Source organism: Petaurus breviceps, unplaced genomic scaffold, assembly GCF_028583685.1.
Source record: "Petaurus breviceps papuanus isolate PSGF00001 unplaced genomic scaffold, PetGlider_PUasm1.0 47, whole genome shotgun sequence".
Lineage (NCBI taxonomy): Eukaryota > Metazoa > Chordata > Mammalia > Diprotodontia > Petauridae > Petaurus > Petaurus breviceps.
This window is the reverse complement of record NW_027186349.1, coordinates 1,846,078-1,865,502: the sequence shown is the minus strand read 5'-3', so window position 1 is coordinate 1,865,502 and position 19,425 is coordinate 1,846,078. Positions and strand designations below refer to the sequence as shown.

The following is a 19,425-nucleotide window of genomic DNA, read 5'->3' as shown; positions in this document are numbered from 1 at the left end:
ATGATTATGGTGATGGTGCTCATAATGATGATGGTAGTGGCTATTTATGGTTATGATTTCCATCTGTTCTGGGATTTTACTTCTAATAACTAGAATGAGTATTTTAGAATCGAGCTAGAGCTATATGAAATGTTTGGGGTCATATAGTTCAAATGTTTAAATTTACAGATATGTAAAGTGAGGTCTGTAAAGGGTAAATTATTATTCAAAGATAGTAAATATAACAGGATAGTGTTTGAGTTGGCACTAGAACATATTTGAAACTCCCTGATTTCTAACCTCTTTCCTTATACAGTTCATTCTCAACACCAAAACACTTCCTAAACCAGGATGATAGGGAGAGGGGTACCACTCCTAATTGCTAATGTGATCATACATTCTCTGAAGGAATAAAGGTATGGGGAAGAAGACTATGGTAAGAGAAGTTTAGAAGAAATATAATAATTGGAAGCAATATTGTCCCTAGTTTCTTTCACTGGGGGCACAAGGCCCTGATACTGGCTTGTCGCACCAGAGGTGCAGGGACACATCACTGGCCTGTGTCAGATTTCATAGAGTCACTAATCTGTGCTAGGGTTTGGGGGCTCAAGGCCTTGTTTCTGGTTTGCCCAGATGCTGCCTGCACTGAATTGTGTTCTTCTTTTACTCAACTGAGATACACTTTTCCTGCAGACCTTTTAAGGTGTCTTGGACTAGAGAATTATTTCACCTCATCCTTTCGTTGGTCCTGCTGCTCCTGAATTCATTTTGAGACATTATTTTAATAGTTGTTTGGAAGTTAATTTGGGAGGGTTCAGGTGAGTTCCTGACTTACTCTGCTATTTTGTCTCCCAATATGCATACATGTGTGCGTGTATGTTATGTGCATACATGTGCATGCATGTGTGTGTAGAAAATGCTTTATATCCCTCTATCAGATTATAAAGTTGATAAAGGCAGGCACTATTCTTATATAAACTATCTACCTTCCTTAGTGTTAAGCCTCAGGATTAGAATACAATGAACATTTTACAAATGTTTATTAAGTCAAATCATTTCTCAAGTAATGTTTCATGGATTGTGATGGGGGGGATTCATTTACTAAGTGATGTCATCAGTTACAGATATAATTTTAAAATTTATTTCAAAATAATACAACATATATTTGGTGTGAACAACTTAAAGATGTGATAAGAGATAGGAGTTTTAATAATATATACATACTGCCAGCACAGAATTATCTATAAAATACTTTTACTTTTTGAAGCCACATTAATTCAAAGACTAGCTATTTTTCTTTTTTTGCCTGTTAATTACTGAAGAAAGAATAAATGAAGCTGTGATGAATTTGAAAGAACTGTTGCTTTACAAAGAGATAGGTTTACATATCTCAAATGCTTATTACTCTCAAATAAAAAAGTTTTTTAATGTTATAGCTCATCATTAATATTTAATTCTGTAACCACCAGTTAGATCTTTTATACAGTTATCTTTTCTTGAATATAATATTTGTATTCTTCTTACTTTTCTTGTGATAAAAAATTCCATTACATCTTTATAAGCATTGGTAAAAAGGACACTTGATTCCCTTGAAAACAAAATGGGACTAAAATGAAAAAAATAATATAATTTGCCTAAATCATTAGGGCTGAACCTAGGAAAAAATTATATGTAACGAAATTTCTTTTTAGTGATATTTTACTTTTAGTTGATATTTCCTCCTTACCCCCCCCCACCCACCCCTTTGTCATTCCCTTCCCTGTTCCAGCATACATTCTACATCCCATTACTGAATGGTAGCATGGAAAGGTGAAAAGAACAACATGAGAAATGAAAGAAAATGTACAATGGGCATTAGTGTTGTAATTATCTTACATTTTTACATTGATTTTGTCAGAGTAGAGGGAAGAGGATATAAATTTCTAGATAAGACAAATTTTAAAAAAATATCATCCATCTACATGATATGAAGTGATACATTTGATATATGATCTTTGTCCAGTGGCCAATAAATTAGCACAATTTGGGAGAAAAATATACATAATGACATTTTCATTATAAATAATGCCAGAAAATATAAAGAAGTTGCAGCTGATTCACTAACACATTGTCGGTGAACCTATAAATTGACACAGTCATGGGGCAAAAAAAGCAATTTGAAATTACACTAAGAAAATTAATACCCTGTGTCCTAAAAATATAGATGGAATATGGAAGAAATAAATTTTCTTTCACATTTTCAAAATATTAATCATGTCACTTATTGAATTAACAAAGAATTGGAAACAAATAGCTGTCTATTGTTTAAGGAATGGCTAAACATATTGCAGTCTATGTGGGACACAATAAGAAATAATGTGAAAAATTCAGAGAAGCATAGGAAAACTTATCCACTGATGCACAATGAAATAAATGGATACAGAAAAAATAATATAAATAACTACTGTGATATAAATGGAAAGCATAAAGAAAAGTATATATTATATATATACACATATAGTACAGACACACAGATACACGCACGCACACACATTTTTTAATACTTTGCAATCACAATGACAAAGCTAAGGTCTGAAGATATAAGAAAATGAAACCCTACTTCTTTGGGGGGCAGGGAAACTGTGTGTGGAATATTATTATTAGGTTTTCAAAATATATGATTTAGTTTTACTGAACTACTCTACCCTTTCCTCTTGATCTTTGGATTTTATAGATGGTTTATTACTGGGCGGTAGGGTGACAGGATACATTTTGAAATGAAGGTAATTTAAAAAAGCAAGGTGACTAACATTTTTAAAGAAGTAGGACCTGTATTACAGGGCAATTCACAGGCTCTCTTTGAAGAGGTAAATAAAGGTGTTTGTTTTATTGATTTTATCATCAACCCAAAGGAAATGAATCTCATCATTTAGTGATAATCACTTAATCACTTTGATTTGTAGTTATCTGTAAAGAACTAATAGACCCCCCAAAATCATTTTAAAAAAGAACTAATAGGGGCAGCCAGGTAGAACAGCGAATAAGAGCATCGGCTCCAGTATCAGAATGACCTGGGGATCGAATCTGGGCTCCGACTCTTAGCACCCACCCAGAAACACCTGGCTGTGTAATCTTGAGCAAGTTACTTAACCCCAACTGCTTAGAGGCGGCCAGGTGTCTCAGTGAGGAAGAGCACCGGCTCCAGTGTTGGGATGACCTGGAGATCGAATCCCAGGCTCAGACTCTCAGCACCACACCCAGAAATAACTGACTATACACAGATAACTGATTCCAAACTGGTTGTTTATGTCAATAGGTAATGGTGTCCTGTCCATTAATATGTTGTCAATTTTGTGTTTCTGGTACTTGATACATCCAATATGTCCTGAACCTGAAGATATCTGATCCCCTTTACAACTGTCATTGTAGAAAAGAGCACGAATATTTTTGAGTACAAAAACATTTGCTAAGTATTCTGTAATGTTACAAGTAGTATAATATCATAAAAGAAAATAAAAATCATATATGGAGAAAATAAGCAAAAAGAAAACTTGATCTGACATTGTGATAAGACAGGGCATCCAGAGTATATAGATAGGAAACTAGAAAAAAAATCAAAGACAAATTGCAATTGAATTGTTGGCCTATTCTATTATTCTCACCCATGAGAATATTTATATTTTACCTACCACCTCAGTATAAAATATACCAGGCAGAGAAATGAAAATGGAACTTAATAGAATGTAATTAGTTCAGATGGTTAGACATGACTGGACATAACAAAAGAAATTTGTGTTGGAGATGAAATAATTTAAAAAAATACTCAAAGATTAAATTTTCAACATGTCTCAAAAAGCAAATAATTCCAAAAGAATGGGAAGTATTATAAATGATGTCTTAAGAACAAAAAAAAAAAGTAATCAATAGGGGCAGAGTCAAGTAGTGGAGGAAAAGCAGGAACTTGCTTGAGCTTGTCCCCCAATCACCTCCAAATTCCTGTAAAAAATAACTAACAAATTTTAGAGCTACAGAACCCACAGAATGACAGAGTGAAACACATTACCAGCTAAAAACAGCCTGGCAGGCCAACAGGAAGGGTCTATCACACCCAGCTGGGAGTGGAGGGCAGTACCATAAGTGCTACACTGGCATAGACTGTGTCAAAGGCTTCAGGGGACTGAATCACTGGCAGCTGTGGCAGTTTCCATACTTCTCAACCCACAAACACCAAAGACAAAGTAAAAAGGTCAGTGGGGAAACTCTGTTGGACCTGGGTAAGAGAAGAATGCGGTACAGCCCCAGGCCTAAGGTGGTGGTGGTGTAGCAGCAGCAACAGCTGCTGCTTCTGGTGCTCCAGACCCATAGATGCTGGGGGAACCCAGAGATGGTCAGAGGGTATTTGGAGTAATCTCTTTGCTGATGTTGAGGGAGGATTCTCTTGCTTTGTCCTGCTTGGATTTGGGTCACAGTCTTGGTTGGCAGTTTGGGGATGAGAAGGAGAGCAGGTAAGGCAGAACTTGTGGTAGCTGTGGAGAGGGAGTCCTCCTCATAGTTCTAAAGCAAAAAAAAAGAGTGCTTGTGGTCACTCACAGACCAGATGACAGACCAGAAGAGGAATAAACACCTCCCCTTTGATCATATCACCTTGGAAGACCTGAAAATTTACAGGTGCCCAGAAATAGCTCTGCCAACAGCTACACAAAACCCAAGAAATTTGGGACAGAGCACTCACCATTCTGGAAGTAGAGTAGTACTTTGGCAAAGACCTCAAAAATTAAGTAACTGGCTGGGGAAAATAGCAAACACAGAAAAATCAGACTCCAGAATCTCTGGTGACAAAAAAAGAGCAAATCATATAACCAGAAGACAATAAAGTCAAAATTCCTGCCTCAAAATCTCCCAAGAAAAATATGAATTGGTCGCAGGAAATAGAGGAGCTCAAAAAGGATTTTGAAAATCAAGTAAGAGAAGTAGAGGAAAAATTGGAAAGAGGAATGAGAGTGATGCAAGAAAATCATGAAAAGCGAGTCAATCACTTACTAAAGGAGACGTCAAAAAAGACTGAAAAAATAACACATTAAAAATAGACTTACTCAAATGGCAAAAGAGGTCCAAAAAGCCAATGAGGAGAAGAATGCCTTAAAAAGTAGAATTGGCCAGATGGAAAAGGAGGTCCAAAAGTTCACTGAAGAAAATAATTCCTTCAAAATTATAATAGAACTAATGAAAGCTAATGACTTTATGAGAAATCAAGATATTATAAAACAAATCCAAAAGAATGAAAAAAGAGAAAAAACAACATGAAATATCTCATTAGAGAAACCACTGACCTGGATAGACTGGACTCTTCTCAGCAATGCAGTGATATAAGTCAATCCCAAAAGACTCATGATGGAGAGAAATATGTGCATCCAGAGAAAGAACTAGAAAGAACTGAGTTTATATCCAGGTGGAAGCAAAATACCTGATATTTTTCCTTCTCTTGTTTGGTTTTATGTCCTCTTTACTATTTTTCATTCCATCTGATACAGTCTGTCTTTATAACCTGACTAATGTATAATGTGAAAATATTTACAGATCCTATACTTGACTATATGCCACCATGGTGGGGAGGGGAGGGATGGGGACAAAATATGAAACTCAAGGAATTGTGGAATTGAACCCTGTAAACTAAAAGAAAACAAACAAATTAATTTTAAAAAAATAAAAAGAAAAACCACTGACCTGGAAAATAGATCCAGGAAAGATAAATCAAAAATTATTAGACTACCTGAAAGTCATGATCAAAAAAAGAGCCTAGACATCATCTTTCAAGAAATCATCAAGGAAAACTGCCAGAAGGTAACATAGAAATTGAAAGAATCCACTGATTGCCTCCTGAAAAATATCCCAAAAAGAAAACCCCTAGGGATATCATAGCCAAATTCCAGAGTTCCCAGGTCATGGAGAAAATATTACAAGTAGTCAGGAAGAAACAATTCAAGTATTGTGGAAACACAATCAGGATAACACAAGATCTAGTACCTTCTACATTAAGGGATCAAAGGGCTTGGAATATGATATTCTGGAAGTCAAAGGAGTTAGTTTAAAAACAAGAATCACCTACCCAACAAAACTGAATATAGTACTTCAGGGGGGGAAATGGATATTCAGTGAAATAGAGGACATTCAAGCACTCTTGATGAAAAGACCAGAACTGAAAACAAAATTTGCCTTTCAAATACAAGAAGGAAGAGAAGCATGAAATGGTAAACAGGAAAGAGAAATCCTAAGGAATTTATTAAAAGTGAACTGTTTACATTCCTACATGGAAAGATGATATTTGCAACTTATGACACTTTTCTCAGTATTAGGATAGTTCAAGGGAATATGTGTGTATATAAATATATACATACATATATGTGTATATGTACATGCTACATATGTATATATGTGTGTACACTATGTATGTGTGTACACACTATATATGTGTATATGTGTGTATATGTATATATAGACAGAGAGCACAGGGTAAGCTCAAAATGAAAGGATGATAGCTAAAAAATAAAATTAATGTGTGAGAGAGGAATATATTGAGAGTAGGAGAAAGGGATAGATAGAACAAGGCAAATTATCTCACATAAAAGAGGCAGTTACAAGAGAAAACAGTTACAATGGAGGGGAAATCCAGGGAGGTGAAACGTAGTCAACCTCACTCTCACTTGACTTGGTTCAAGAAGGGAATAACATACACACTCAAGGGTATCTTACCCTACAAGAAAATATGGGGGAAGTGGATAAGATAGGGGAAATGATAGAAAGAAAGGCAGATTGGGGGAGAGGATAGTCAAAAGCAAACACTTTTGAAAAGGGACAGGGTCAAAAGAGAAAATAGAATAAATGGGGGGGTGGGATAGGATGGATATCATTATTCTTTCAGAATATGACTACTATGGAAGTGTTTTGCATAACTACATATGTATAACCTGTATTGAATTGCATGTCTTCTCAATAGTGGTAGGTGAGGAGGGAAGAAGGAAAAGAATCTGGAACTAAAAGTTTTAAAAATTAATGGTAAAAAATTGTTGGTACATGCAACTGGGAAATAAGATATACAGGCAATGAGGTATAGAAATTCATCTTGCCCTACAAGAAAATAAGGGGTAAGGGGGGAATGGGGAAGAGAGAAGAGAGGGTGGACTGCAGGAAGAGGTAATATATGCTTGCTATCTTGGGGTGGGGTACAGGAAAGACATGGGGAGAAAATTTGTAACTTAAAATTATGTTGAAATGAATATTGAGAAAAAAAGTAATCAAGAAGGTATCACTAAATGCTGTTATATGCCTACATTCATCTCAATTAAATATAAACATGCATATATTGAGGACATACAGGATAAAAATATAACAGAAAAAAAAGTCTTTAGAAGATGCTTTTCTTTGATGAACCGTTTCTTTACTGGTACACAAATGACTGAGAATTTCAGAAGCTAGATCTCTCTATGACTACTGTCTGTTGAATTGAAAAAATAACATGTGAGTAAGTGGAAAAAAAAACATAAGTTTAAAGATTCTACTTCAACAAGGTGCCTTTCAAAAATATTTCAAAATAATAAATGATTCTTTGACGGAATTCAAGAGATAATTGTATTCAATGACGTACTAGGTTTTAATATCAAGTAACTCATTAAAATAGGAGACAGCTAAAGTAGATAGAGCACTAATCCTGGAGTCAGGAACATCTGAGTTCAAATGAAGCCTTAGACACTTACTAGCTGTAGGACTCTGGGAAATCTCTTAACCTCTGTTTGCCTTAATCCACTAGAGAAGTAAATGGCAAACAACTTCAAAGAAAACCTCATGGACATTATGGTCCATGGGGTCTCAAAGGGTTGGACATGACTAAAAGACTCAACAACAATTCATGAAACAAGAAGATAGATGCTCTCCCAAGTTCCTCATTGTCAAAGATGATAACCCGTATAGAGTCCAAATAGAAAGCCTCACAATCAATAGAAGCATTCTCTAAATTCTCCTATTTGTTATTAGTCAACAAGCATGTATTAAGTACCAGACACATTGCTAACCCCTATGGAAACAAAGAAATAACATGGTTTGTGCTTTAAAGGAACTCGTACTCCAATGAGGGAGACAATATGTGACTATTTATAATATATATATATGTGTGTACACATACATGTATATATGTATATGTACATACACATACATGAAAAATGGTAGATATAAGGTAATCTAAGAAGGAAGGTACTAGCAGAGGCTTGGGGAAGGACAGAAGACTAAGACCACCTGTAGCATGTGTGATTTGAGCTGAAAAAAGTCTAGAAAAATAAGATATGGAGGTGAGATGGCAGAATATTTCAGATTTTGGGACAAGATACACTGTCTTCTGTAAGGAACACCAAGTAGTCAAGTAAAGCTAGATTATAGAGTGCTTAGAAAGGAGTAAAAGTTTAGGAAAACTGGAAAAGTGGGAATTGACCGTGTTATGAAGGGCTTTAAATTTCAAAGAAAATATTTTATATTTGACCATGGGGTGAAATGGTCAGACCTACATTTAAAAAAAAATCACTTTTGCTGCAGGATAGATTGAAATGGAAAGAAACTTGAGGCAAGAGGGCCAATTAGAAGGCTATGGCAATATTTCAAGTGAGGGCTGATAAGGTTTTACTAGGTTGGAGAATGTGTGAGTAAAGATAAAGAGACATAGAGGAGATATGTTATGAAAGTACAAATTATAAGATCTCACAAGATACTGGATATTTGGGCCCATGTTGACACCGACATTGTGAGCCTGGGTGACTGGGAGCACAGGGATATCCCCAAAAGCAGTGGGAAATATAACAAGAGAAAACAGTTTCAGGGTAAGAGAAAATAAATTGTGTTTTGAAGACGTTGAATTCAAGATCCATTTGAGATCCAGTTCAAGATGTCTTAAAGGTTATTGGTGGTATGGAATAGGAGTTCAGGAGAGAGGCTGAGGTTCCACATATAGAACTCAGAATTCTACACAGAGATTCCATCTGAATCTATGAGAGCTGATGAGATCACGAAGTGAAACAGAAGAGAGGAATAAAGATGGACTAGGACAGACCTTTGGGGGAACACTCATGGATATTAGACATGATCTGGATGGTGATCCAACAAAAGATACTGGGAAAGAGTGATCAGAAATAAAAAGAGTATTAGGAGAGAAGATTGTCATGAAAATCTAGACAGAAGAGAGTATCTAGGAGGAAAGGATGATCAATACTGTTTAAAGGCTACAAAAATGGTAAAGAAGTATGAGAAATGAGAAAAGGGCTTTCATTACATTTGACAATTAAATGTCATTGATAACTTTGGAGAGAACAGTTTACGTTGATTGATTAGGTCAAAAGAGAGATTACAGGAGAGTTAGAAATGAATGAAAAAAGAGAAAATAGAAGTGTAATAGAAGCACCTATGTATTGGACAATAGGAATGGAAAGATAAGCTAGGGTTTTTTTAAGGATAGGGCAGACAGTGGTACTTTTGTAGGAAAGAAGTAGGGGAGGGGAGGTATAGATATAGACACAAAGACAGAGACAGAGATAGAGAGACAGAGACAGAGAGAATGATAGCAGTGTCAATATTCTCATAAAGACAGGAGGAGATAGGATCAAATATCCATAACAGGGTTTTTCCTTAGCAAGAATATTTTCTACCTCTCAAAACATACATTGGCAAAGAAATAGTGGGGAAGAAGGAGGGAGGGGATAAAGGCAGGGAAATAGTAATATCCTTGACAATTAGCTAGATCCAAAGTTAAGCAAAAAAGTGAACTGGATTAAGTTTAGAAAACAGTACAATGCTTAACATCAATATGGTTTTCTTGATCCTCTGTATCTATGAATAATTCAATACCATGATCTAAAAAGAATCAAAACTGCACAGCCCAAATAGAAAAAGAAAAGAAACATGGGATGGATGCTTAGAGATTTAAAATCAGGTTCCAGTGGATTACCAAAAATAACTTAAATGTGAGATTGTTAAAGTGAACACATACAAGAGGAAGTAGTGACCACACAATGCCAGCATGACTTTAGTGAGAACTGATCATGTCACACTGGCCTCATTTCATTTCTTGACATGGTTACTAGAATGATGGGTGGGACTGAAAAGGGGAGGAGGAGAATGATATAGATAATATTTACCTAGATTTTTATAAAACTTTTGACAAAACATCTCAAAATATTTTTGTGGCTAAATGGAGAAATGTGGGATAGAAAATTGTACAGATACATGGTTTGGGGAGATAGTAATCATTCCAAAAAAACTGGTTCCAGCCTCAGTGAGTAATCATTAATGGTTCAATGTGAATGTGGAAGGATATCCATAGTGTTAAGTGTTCCACAGTAATTAGTCCAGTCCAGTGCTACTTAATGTTTTTATCAATGAAGTAGATGAAGACAATCAAATGGTACTGTTCCTTTAAGGATATTTTCATTTGGAGCATTTTAGTATTGAGGAGGGAAGGGAAAAACAACAACATCAACTTTTGCTGTTGTCGTATATTGTCCCTGAAAGAAATACAAAAAGAAATTTGATTTTAATAGAAAATTCTAAAATTATATGTGAAAAAAATTAAAGGGAATATAAGCAATTTGGAATAGAAAATGAATTGCAGTTTAATTATTGAAGTTAAAATCACCTTGTTAAAGATGCAGGATTCTACATGTATGTGAACAGTTTGATGGCTTAAATGGGACAGAGACATCTTTTATTAAAAACTAGAAAAATGTGATTATGAAGAAAAATTGTTTCAATGACACAAAATGAGATAGAAAACCTAATTTGAAAACAGAGATGTAGGGCAATGTGGTATTTCACTTCATTTGCATATATTTCCTTTAATCCTAAAGTACATATTTTTAAACTAAAAAAAAGGAATCAGATGGAGACTGAAGCACTTTTTAAAAAGGAACTGATGATTTCATGAGGGAAATTTGTTGAGTTGTTACCTTTTAAGTGAAAGGTGAATCTTTGAATACCAGAAAAGTGTAATTTAAGTCAATGAAAGTTATGGAAGATGGGGTGGCTAGGTGGCACAGGGAATAGAGTACTGGCCCTGGAGTCAGGAGGACTCGAGTTCAAATCTGGCCTCAGACACTTAACACTTACTATCTGTGTGACCATGGGCAAGTCACTTAACCTCAATTGCCCTGCCTTTCCCCCTTCAAAAAAAAAGAAAAGAAAGTTATGGAAGATAGAAGATAGCAAACCAAGACCGAGAATGAGGATGAGGATACTAAACAATGGCAAAAGGGGTACACTCAGTAGAGGTCTGAGAAAGATCTCTGTCAGAGCTCTTAGAAGGGAACAGCAGCAGGAATCAAGAAGCCTTTGGGGGGTGTAATAGTAAGCACCCTAGTATATCCAGGATGTCCTGCTAGAACAGGTTCTGTGACCTGCTTTTAAAGGAAAGACTTCTCAAAAAGAAGTTAACAATCCCACTTTGAATTACATTCACTAGTTCAGGGGAAAGGTCAGCACCCTGAATGAGAAAATACAAGCATAGAAATTAGCACAAAGATCAACTGACAGGCCTCCAGCTTTGTGAGTATAGCAATATTGCTATACATTTTATATGTACACACACACACACACACATATGAATATATCACTGGATGGACATCTGAGTAGTCAGGGGGCTCTGAACATATGACTATTCAGAGTCTTAACCAGGAAATCAAAAGATCCTTCTCATGAGCGAATTCCCCCAAAGCAACATGCCAGGCTCCCAGAATATATAACAAAGACTCAGACCCTGATTAGCTCAGAGTCAACCTACTTGACTCATCACAGCTGTGAATTATCACATTGAAAGGAAATTAATCCTTCAGATGTTTGCAATTTAGCCTGATCCTAGGAAACTGAACTCCAAAACAAAAAGAAAAAACAACAAAAATCCCACCTTGCTTGTGCTCAAAGTGGGGGGGAGGGGGATTGATGGGGAGTTTCATATTGACTCAATAAAACAAACAACTTTCATTCCAGCTGTTGGCTTTCAGTACTACCTAGAATTTGAGACATAAAGCTTCTCATATGTAGCCATTGTCCTCTCCTACCCAAACTAGCTTGATATGGAAAAGCAGAAACCAGAAAGGCAGGTTTTGGGAATGCTTTGCTGATGTTGAGATTTAAATCAAAACCACAGAATACTGGTGAGTAAAGCTCTGACTTGGCTGGTTTACTTTAGCCAAAGGTCAATCTGAGCCATTTCCTATGAACACTGTTCTAAGTAGACAATACGGCATCTTGTAAACAAACAGGTAACATATCTGGCCTTGGTTTTGCAGTTCACACTAGCCTAAAGGAAACTGCTTTTCCAAATAAGAGGTAACATCTGCAACACCATTTAAAAGATGACTATAATTTGAAAGAATATTATATCTGCTTAAGTATGAAAGAAAAGAGGATTTGTAAGCATGACAAGGAGCAACAAAGAAGCAACTTCATGTGATGCAAATGCCCCTTATTAGATTAATGACATCATGGTCTGCAGTACAGAATTGAGTTACCCTACAAATCTGGCTAACTCAATATTTCCTTCATTCATGTGCTTTGCTGCCACATTCTTATAACTGTGTGCCCACCCTCCCCCACAGATACTGATTGCATTGGTAGGAAAATATGACCTAGGTTTGAGGATTGTGAAATATTTTATTATTTATATACTTGATTAATATATACGTATCTGTAATTATATTGCTGAATGCTAAGTAAATAGTAAAGACAAGAAACTATTTTGGCATTTTTACCATATCCTTAGTACTTAGCACAATGTGTGGCATGTAGTAGTTGCTTAATAAATGCTATATTTCTGATCAAATATATTTAAGACCTCAAGGATATGATTACTTTTACTCCCTAGTTAGTGTAAATAAAAATGCATAGGGGAACTAAAGCACTAGAGTGGTGAGTAGTACAATTATATTCAATCCACTGGAAATCTTTATGTAATGGTTGGATGATCACATATTGGGAATAGTGTTAAAAGATTTCTTGTTCATGTTACAGTTGGATTAAATGATTTCTATGGTATCTCTTAAGTCTAAGACTCTTGGATTCATTGATTCTACAAAATAAATCATCAAGAACATGGAGTAGTCATGTATCAAAAATGAGAAATAAAACAAGGAAAACTTGAGTTTTACACTATGTTGGAGATATTAAAAGAACCAGAAGAAGGTATCCAACACAGGATGAAGATCCTCTATGAAGTATTTATGGGAAGTCATATCTGAAAATTTCATAGCATAAGAAACAAAAAGGGCTGATATCCATACCACTGAAAAGACCATGGTCACACAAATTAAATCACATATTCATCAAAGTGTCTAGAGAATGGCTTAATCTAATTTTTGTATATTGATTTCATGTTTTAAGAATCATGAAATATAATAAAATTCATGATTATGTGATGACAGTAAAATATTTACATAATGTTTTAAGGTTTGCAAAGCCGTTTATGTATACTATCCAAATGGATACTCTGGGGAGCAGTTCAAATGTTTGCCCATGTCTGGTCATGATACTGGGGTACATATTAACTTAGAAAAAGACTAATACAGGGGCGGCCAGGTAGCACAGCGAGTAAGAGCACCGGCTCCAGTGTCAGGATGACCTGGGGATCGAATCCCAGGCTCTGACACTTAGCACCCACCCAGAAACACCTGGCCGTGTAACCTTGAGCAAGTTACTTAACCCCAATTGCTTAGGGGTGGCCAGGGGGCTCAGCGAGTAAAAGCACAGGCCCCAATGTTGGGATGACCTGGGGATTGGATCTGGGCTCAGATACTTAGCACCACACCCAGAAATAACTGGCCAAGTAACCTTGAACAAGTTAATTACCCCGATTGCTTAAAAAAAAAAAAAGAATAATACAGCCTCCTATCAAATAAATAAATAAATCAGTATTCTATTCATAAAATTTAAATGATACAGGCAGGATACAGGGAAGAATTACTAATATTTATTTCATGGATCATCAGTGATGCAGATTTTTAAAAATTCAATGACTTAAAAAAAACTTTTTCAATACATAGTGATTCTCATCCGTATGGTTGCTTTGGTAAGTAAAATTGCCTTGTTGCATTTTCCATGACAATTTAGCTTTACAAGTTTCAAGCTTCTCTGGTTATTTTTTATCAATACAGATCAATCTATAAATTCACTTAAAACAAAAATATAAATATAGAAGTTGAGATTAGAAGCTACTAGCAGGTCAATGACAATGGCTATGACTACAAATACAACATAAAGGAAGAAGATAATCCAAACAATAATATGTCAGTCAACAATCTGAATTTTTCCCAATGAAAGCACTTCTCTGGGTTATAATTGCAATTTTTTCTTTATGTATTGGCTCTAAATAAAAGCAATGGTGTGGGAAAATGATTTCAAGCCCTATAATTTAGCTATTAAAAATAAACATGAACTTATGTCAGCGAGCATAGTTCTCTTACCCACAGAAACTATTAAAAAAAAGATTCATTACTCAACAAAATCCGTGGCTATCGTTTCCAATAGCATGAATTAAAAGGTAATATAGTTTATTCATCAAAAAGGCAATGTGCACAGGGAACAGAGAGATAACCTTGGAGAGAGAACTTAATCCAGATCCCATCTCTGACACATCCTTGTTGTGTGACTCTGAGTAAGTTGCAGCCTCTCAATGCTCTAGGCAATTCTCTAAGACAAGAAGTTACAGAGAAGGTACTAACTTACATTAAAAAAGGTGCTTCTTCATCTGAGAGTTTTCTACATCAATGAGAAAACAGGTCCAATCCCACTCTCTTCTTGGTTTACATCACCAATGTGTATGCCTATCCTCTCTTTTGTAGGGGCTATATCAACTCAGTTTCTGTCATCATAGTACTGATATGCAGTGCCCTGAATTTTTTTTTCATATAATCCTCACAATAAGCCTGAGAGGTATGTGATACTATCCCCATTTTATAGATGAAGAAAATGAGACTCGGCTAAGTTAAGAGAACAGAAAGGAATTATTAACATCAGGATTATAACTAATATCTTCCTAATCCCCAAATTAGTAATGTATTCAGTGCACTATGCTGCCTAAATTTTTATATGTGCTTAAGCTTCAAGGGAATGAAACCCAGCATTGTTTGGACTATTGAAGTATTAGTTATCAGATCCTGTTTAGTATACATTTCAGAACTTACCATTTGGTTATGTAAGCTGCATTATCCTTGCTCAGTTGTAAGCTTCTTTCTATTTCTTTAAAAAGGAAAAAGACACACATGTATGTATATATGCATGTATGTATGTATGTGTGTGTCAAACCTCTTTCGTGGCAGCAAATAACCTGAAACTAAGGGGGTGCCTAGTAAGTGGAAAAATAAACAATTATAGTATATGAATGTAACAGAATATTACTGTTCCATAAGAAATAATGAAAGGTATGATGATTTCAAAGAAAATTGGGCATCTGAATTGATGCAGACTGAAGCAAATATGATGGAGAACAATGTTTACAACAATGCCACTATAAATACAAAGTTTAAATAACTTGAGAACTTAGGTCAACACAATGACCAATCATGATTCCAAAAGACTGGGGATAATAATAATAGCAAACATTTATATAGTGCTCACTATGTTCCCAGTATTCCGAATTATTCTCCTTGGATCCTCAAAACAACCTTGGGAGGTAGGTAGGGTTATTCCCATTTCATAGATGAGGAAACTGAGGCAAATTAAGGTTAAGTGACTTACCCAAGTTCACATAGTTAATAAATATCTCAGACCAGATTTGAATTCATGTTTTCCTGACTCCAGGCCCAGCACTCTATCCACTATACCACCTAGCATGATAAAACATGCTACCTACCTCCTAAAGAAGGGATGATGAAATAATAGGCCTAGGATACAGATTGATCCTGATATGATATGTGTATGTAACATATGATATGGTAAATGATACAAGTAATATATAATATACAAACACATATAGGTTCAATCTGGGAATTAATTTTGTTTGACTCTGCACATTTATTACAAGGGTTTGCTTTTCTTCCTTCTCAACTGAAGGAAGGTGATATAGCAAGAGAAAAGATTTTTGTTAATTAAAAAAAATTAAACGATTGTTCTATCTCCTTGTAATAACTATCATAGTTCATTGTATAAAGGAGGTGCTTTAAAAGTACTTCTTGTGCTGGAATGACTATAGTTTTGAAACTCCAAAGTAATTTACAAGAGAACTTTGAAGAATTCAACATACAAAGTGAAATGAATAGAGGCAATTACTCTGCTAAGTTAATCCAAGCAATATTTTCCTCTGAATTATTCAATTATTTTAAGAGAAAAGTGTTCATTATATATGGAATATATGGATAGTCAAATATAAACTCCAATTCAATTTGCTAGCATAGACATAGTTTCAATAATAAACAAATTTACCAGATTCCTTTAAGAATGCTAATCCTTTTCTTTCTACTATTAAAAATTCAAGAAAGTATTTGCCTTTCTGAAGCAATAACTTCTAAACCTAAAATTGATTTGGAACCTGAGTGTTTAGAATCATATGACCAGAGTATTTTATTTGCAAGACCCAAAAGTTTTCTAATATAAATGCCTCATTTTACAAATGATACAACTGAGGTCCAGTTGTTAAGTGACTTGCCCAAGTTCATAAAAGTAGTAAGTTGGGTAGAGCTAATATTTACATTCAGGTGTTGGAATCCAAAACCATCTAGGCCTTATCCTGAAGAAAATCATCCAATTCTCTAAAATTGACATGTACACCTAATAAGGTATGATAAGTAGTCACAAACTCTCAGGAGTTCTCAGAAGTCTGGGGGTCTAACCCATTCATGACCAAGACTTTTTTTATAAAATATGGATGGAAGTGGTCTTCCAACATCCACTTGCTCAAGTGAGGGTAAAAATACCACCCTCACACATGATGCTAATGCCATTGATTTTTAAAATCCAAATTATTCTTAAAACTTATGTTTTTAGTCCTGAAGGCTTTGAGCAGTCTGCAAATGCCATTACTTCATTTGCAAGAATGGAGTTCCTGCCTTTTATAAAAAAATGTTCATTTTGGGATGAGCAACATGAATTCCTCAGTAAGAAATCTGACATCTCAAAGAGTATAAACAGAATGGTCCATAGATTCATAAGCAGTCGCAGCATACAGGGACCCCAGAGGTAATTTAGTCCAACATACTCATTGCCAATACTTTCTACAACCATTGGTAATAGTCATTCAGCTTCCACTGAATACCTCCAGAATTGGGGGACTCTTTACTACCTATCAAAACCAACCTATTCCTCTGTTAGACAGTTCTGACTTTTAAGCTTTTATTTACATTTAACAGAAATGCATCTCTGTAACTTTCTAATATACTTACCCTCTGCTACCAAGTAAAATGAATCCAATAACTCTTCTACACAATAGGCTTTCACATATTTGAAGAGAGATATCAATTCTCCCATCCCCATCCTGAAACCTTTCTTTCCCTTCCCCAATTCCTTCCATTGATCCTTGCATAGTATTCATATTAAGGCTTTTGTTTTCTAAATACACAGGATGAACCAGATGTCAACAAAGGCTGTCCATTCATTTTTCACATCTTTAAAATGAAAACATTAATCCAGGATTATTTACATGGCAAACACAACCACGAGCAACAGCTAAAAATAAGCTACAATAATATAACAGCACTAAAAAATGAGGCTAAGGGGGCGGCTAGGTGGCGCAATGAATAGAGCCTCAGCCCTGGAGTCAGAGGCACCCGAGTTCAAATACGACCTCAGACACTTGATGCACTTACTAGCCGTGTGACTTTGGGCAAGTCACTCAACCCCAATTGACCTACAAAAAGGCACAAAATTTAAAAAATTTAAAAAAAATTAAAAATAAGGCTAAGGAAAAATAAGGTTTTTTTATTTTAAAAACAAAAATATTTCTTGTGATTGCATGAAAAGTTAAAATATTTTGTTTACTAAATAACACAGGAAAAGTGAATAATGATTTTACTTTTGATGTCCCAAATATCTATCTGAAGGTTAGTGTTATAAAAACAAAAGCAGTTCACAAGTAGAAAGGCAGTAGTTAAACATGGAATTATCATTAGCCCGATAAAACTATTTTGCTATCTAATGGCAGAAACACTGATTAATGACTGCTTTTTTAATTAATTTGAAGTAGTATAGTCAATATTACCATTTTTATTCCTCCTGAAAGGTTTTATAGAGGGGTCAAGACCATAATATGTGCTAGTTAAAACCGTAACATGTTCTTAGGCCCAATTATGTTCTTTTTTCTTGTTGTGCTAAGGCCAGACTACTTCATTTCACATTTATTCATTAATATGATAGCTCCCTGCTCTACTGGCTAGTTTCATCAATGAAATTTACAGTTATTATAGTATAAATAACATTTACTTTTAAACCCTATTCATTCATGATAAGAGGCTTTTCCAGATTCATAGTATGTTTGTTACCTAGCTATAGCATTAAAATAAGCAAATGATATTTTAACAACACCCCACTTTACATATATGTACTGTGTATACATATATGTATACACACATGCAAATACAGATGTATGTGTGTACATGCATATACATACCATGTGTGTTTATATGCACATATATATATACAGATTTCTTATCCATATATAAATGTATATGCCATGTTAACTTTTGTGCTTTAAGAAAAATACAGATGTGATAAACCAGGTTAAAAAGTGATGATGACCTTACTGGTCATCAATTGGCTGAAATTGAGCAAGTTTCCTTTGAGCATCTCACCACTATTTCTTCTCCAGTTCTGGTCATGGGGAAAGGTAAGTGCCTCTTTTTTATCTACCCTCCTTTCCTGGTTATCTTAGATGAATTAATGAAATACAGCTTACTATTTAAGGAAGGCAACCTAGTTGCTTCTATCCTATACACAAAAGAGAAAATCAGACCTAATGCATTAATCTTACATCATTTCATCACATAATTAAGCAAAGAGAGAATCTAATTAAATATGTCAGGAAATCTTTGTCAGGGAATTCCTCAATCCCAGCATATAATCAAGCATCCATATTCAGAATCAGTCATAGTTTACCCATAGGAAACTCAACTGTCAGTGTAATAATCAGAGTGGTTAAAGGATCACTTGGATCATTTCTGTATTGCAAGTGACCCCTTCAACCAGCTTTGGTTATGGGTTCTGATAAGGGCTGTCCTATGTTAATAGCAATCACAGAGCATTCTGCTTGTGGGTTAAGCTAACTCTCAGAATCTAGGGTCACTAGGAAAGTAGGAAAGGCTTGGAGATCTGAAAATCTCAGAAGACTTCTTGGAGGGGCTAAGTCTAGGCTCATTTGTATTTCCTCAAAATGCTTTTGCAAAAATTAAGAGCCACAAGCACTGTGAGAGAGATTGAAAATTAATGTCCTTCTTCTAAGTAATCTCTTAGATGAGG

General features: G+C 35.2%; 1 protein-coding gene across 1 annotated transcript in view; it reads right to left on the bottom strand.

The window, feature by feature from the left end:
- Positions 1–19,425, bottom strand: part of CDH12 (cadherin 12) — a 1,453,320-nt gene that overhangs the window by 27,784 nt on the left and 1,406,111 nt on the right. The window lies entirely within an intron of this gene.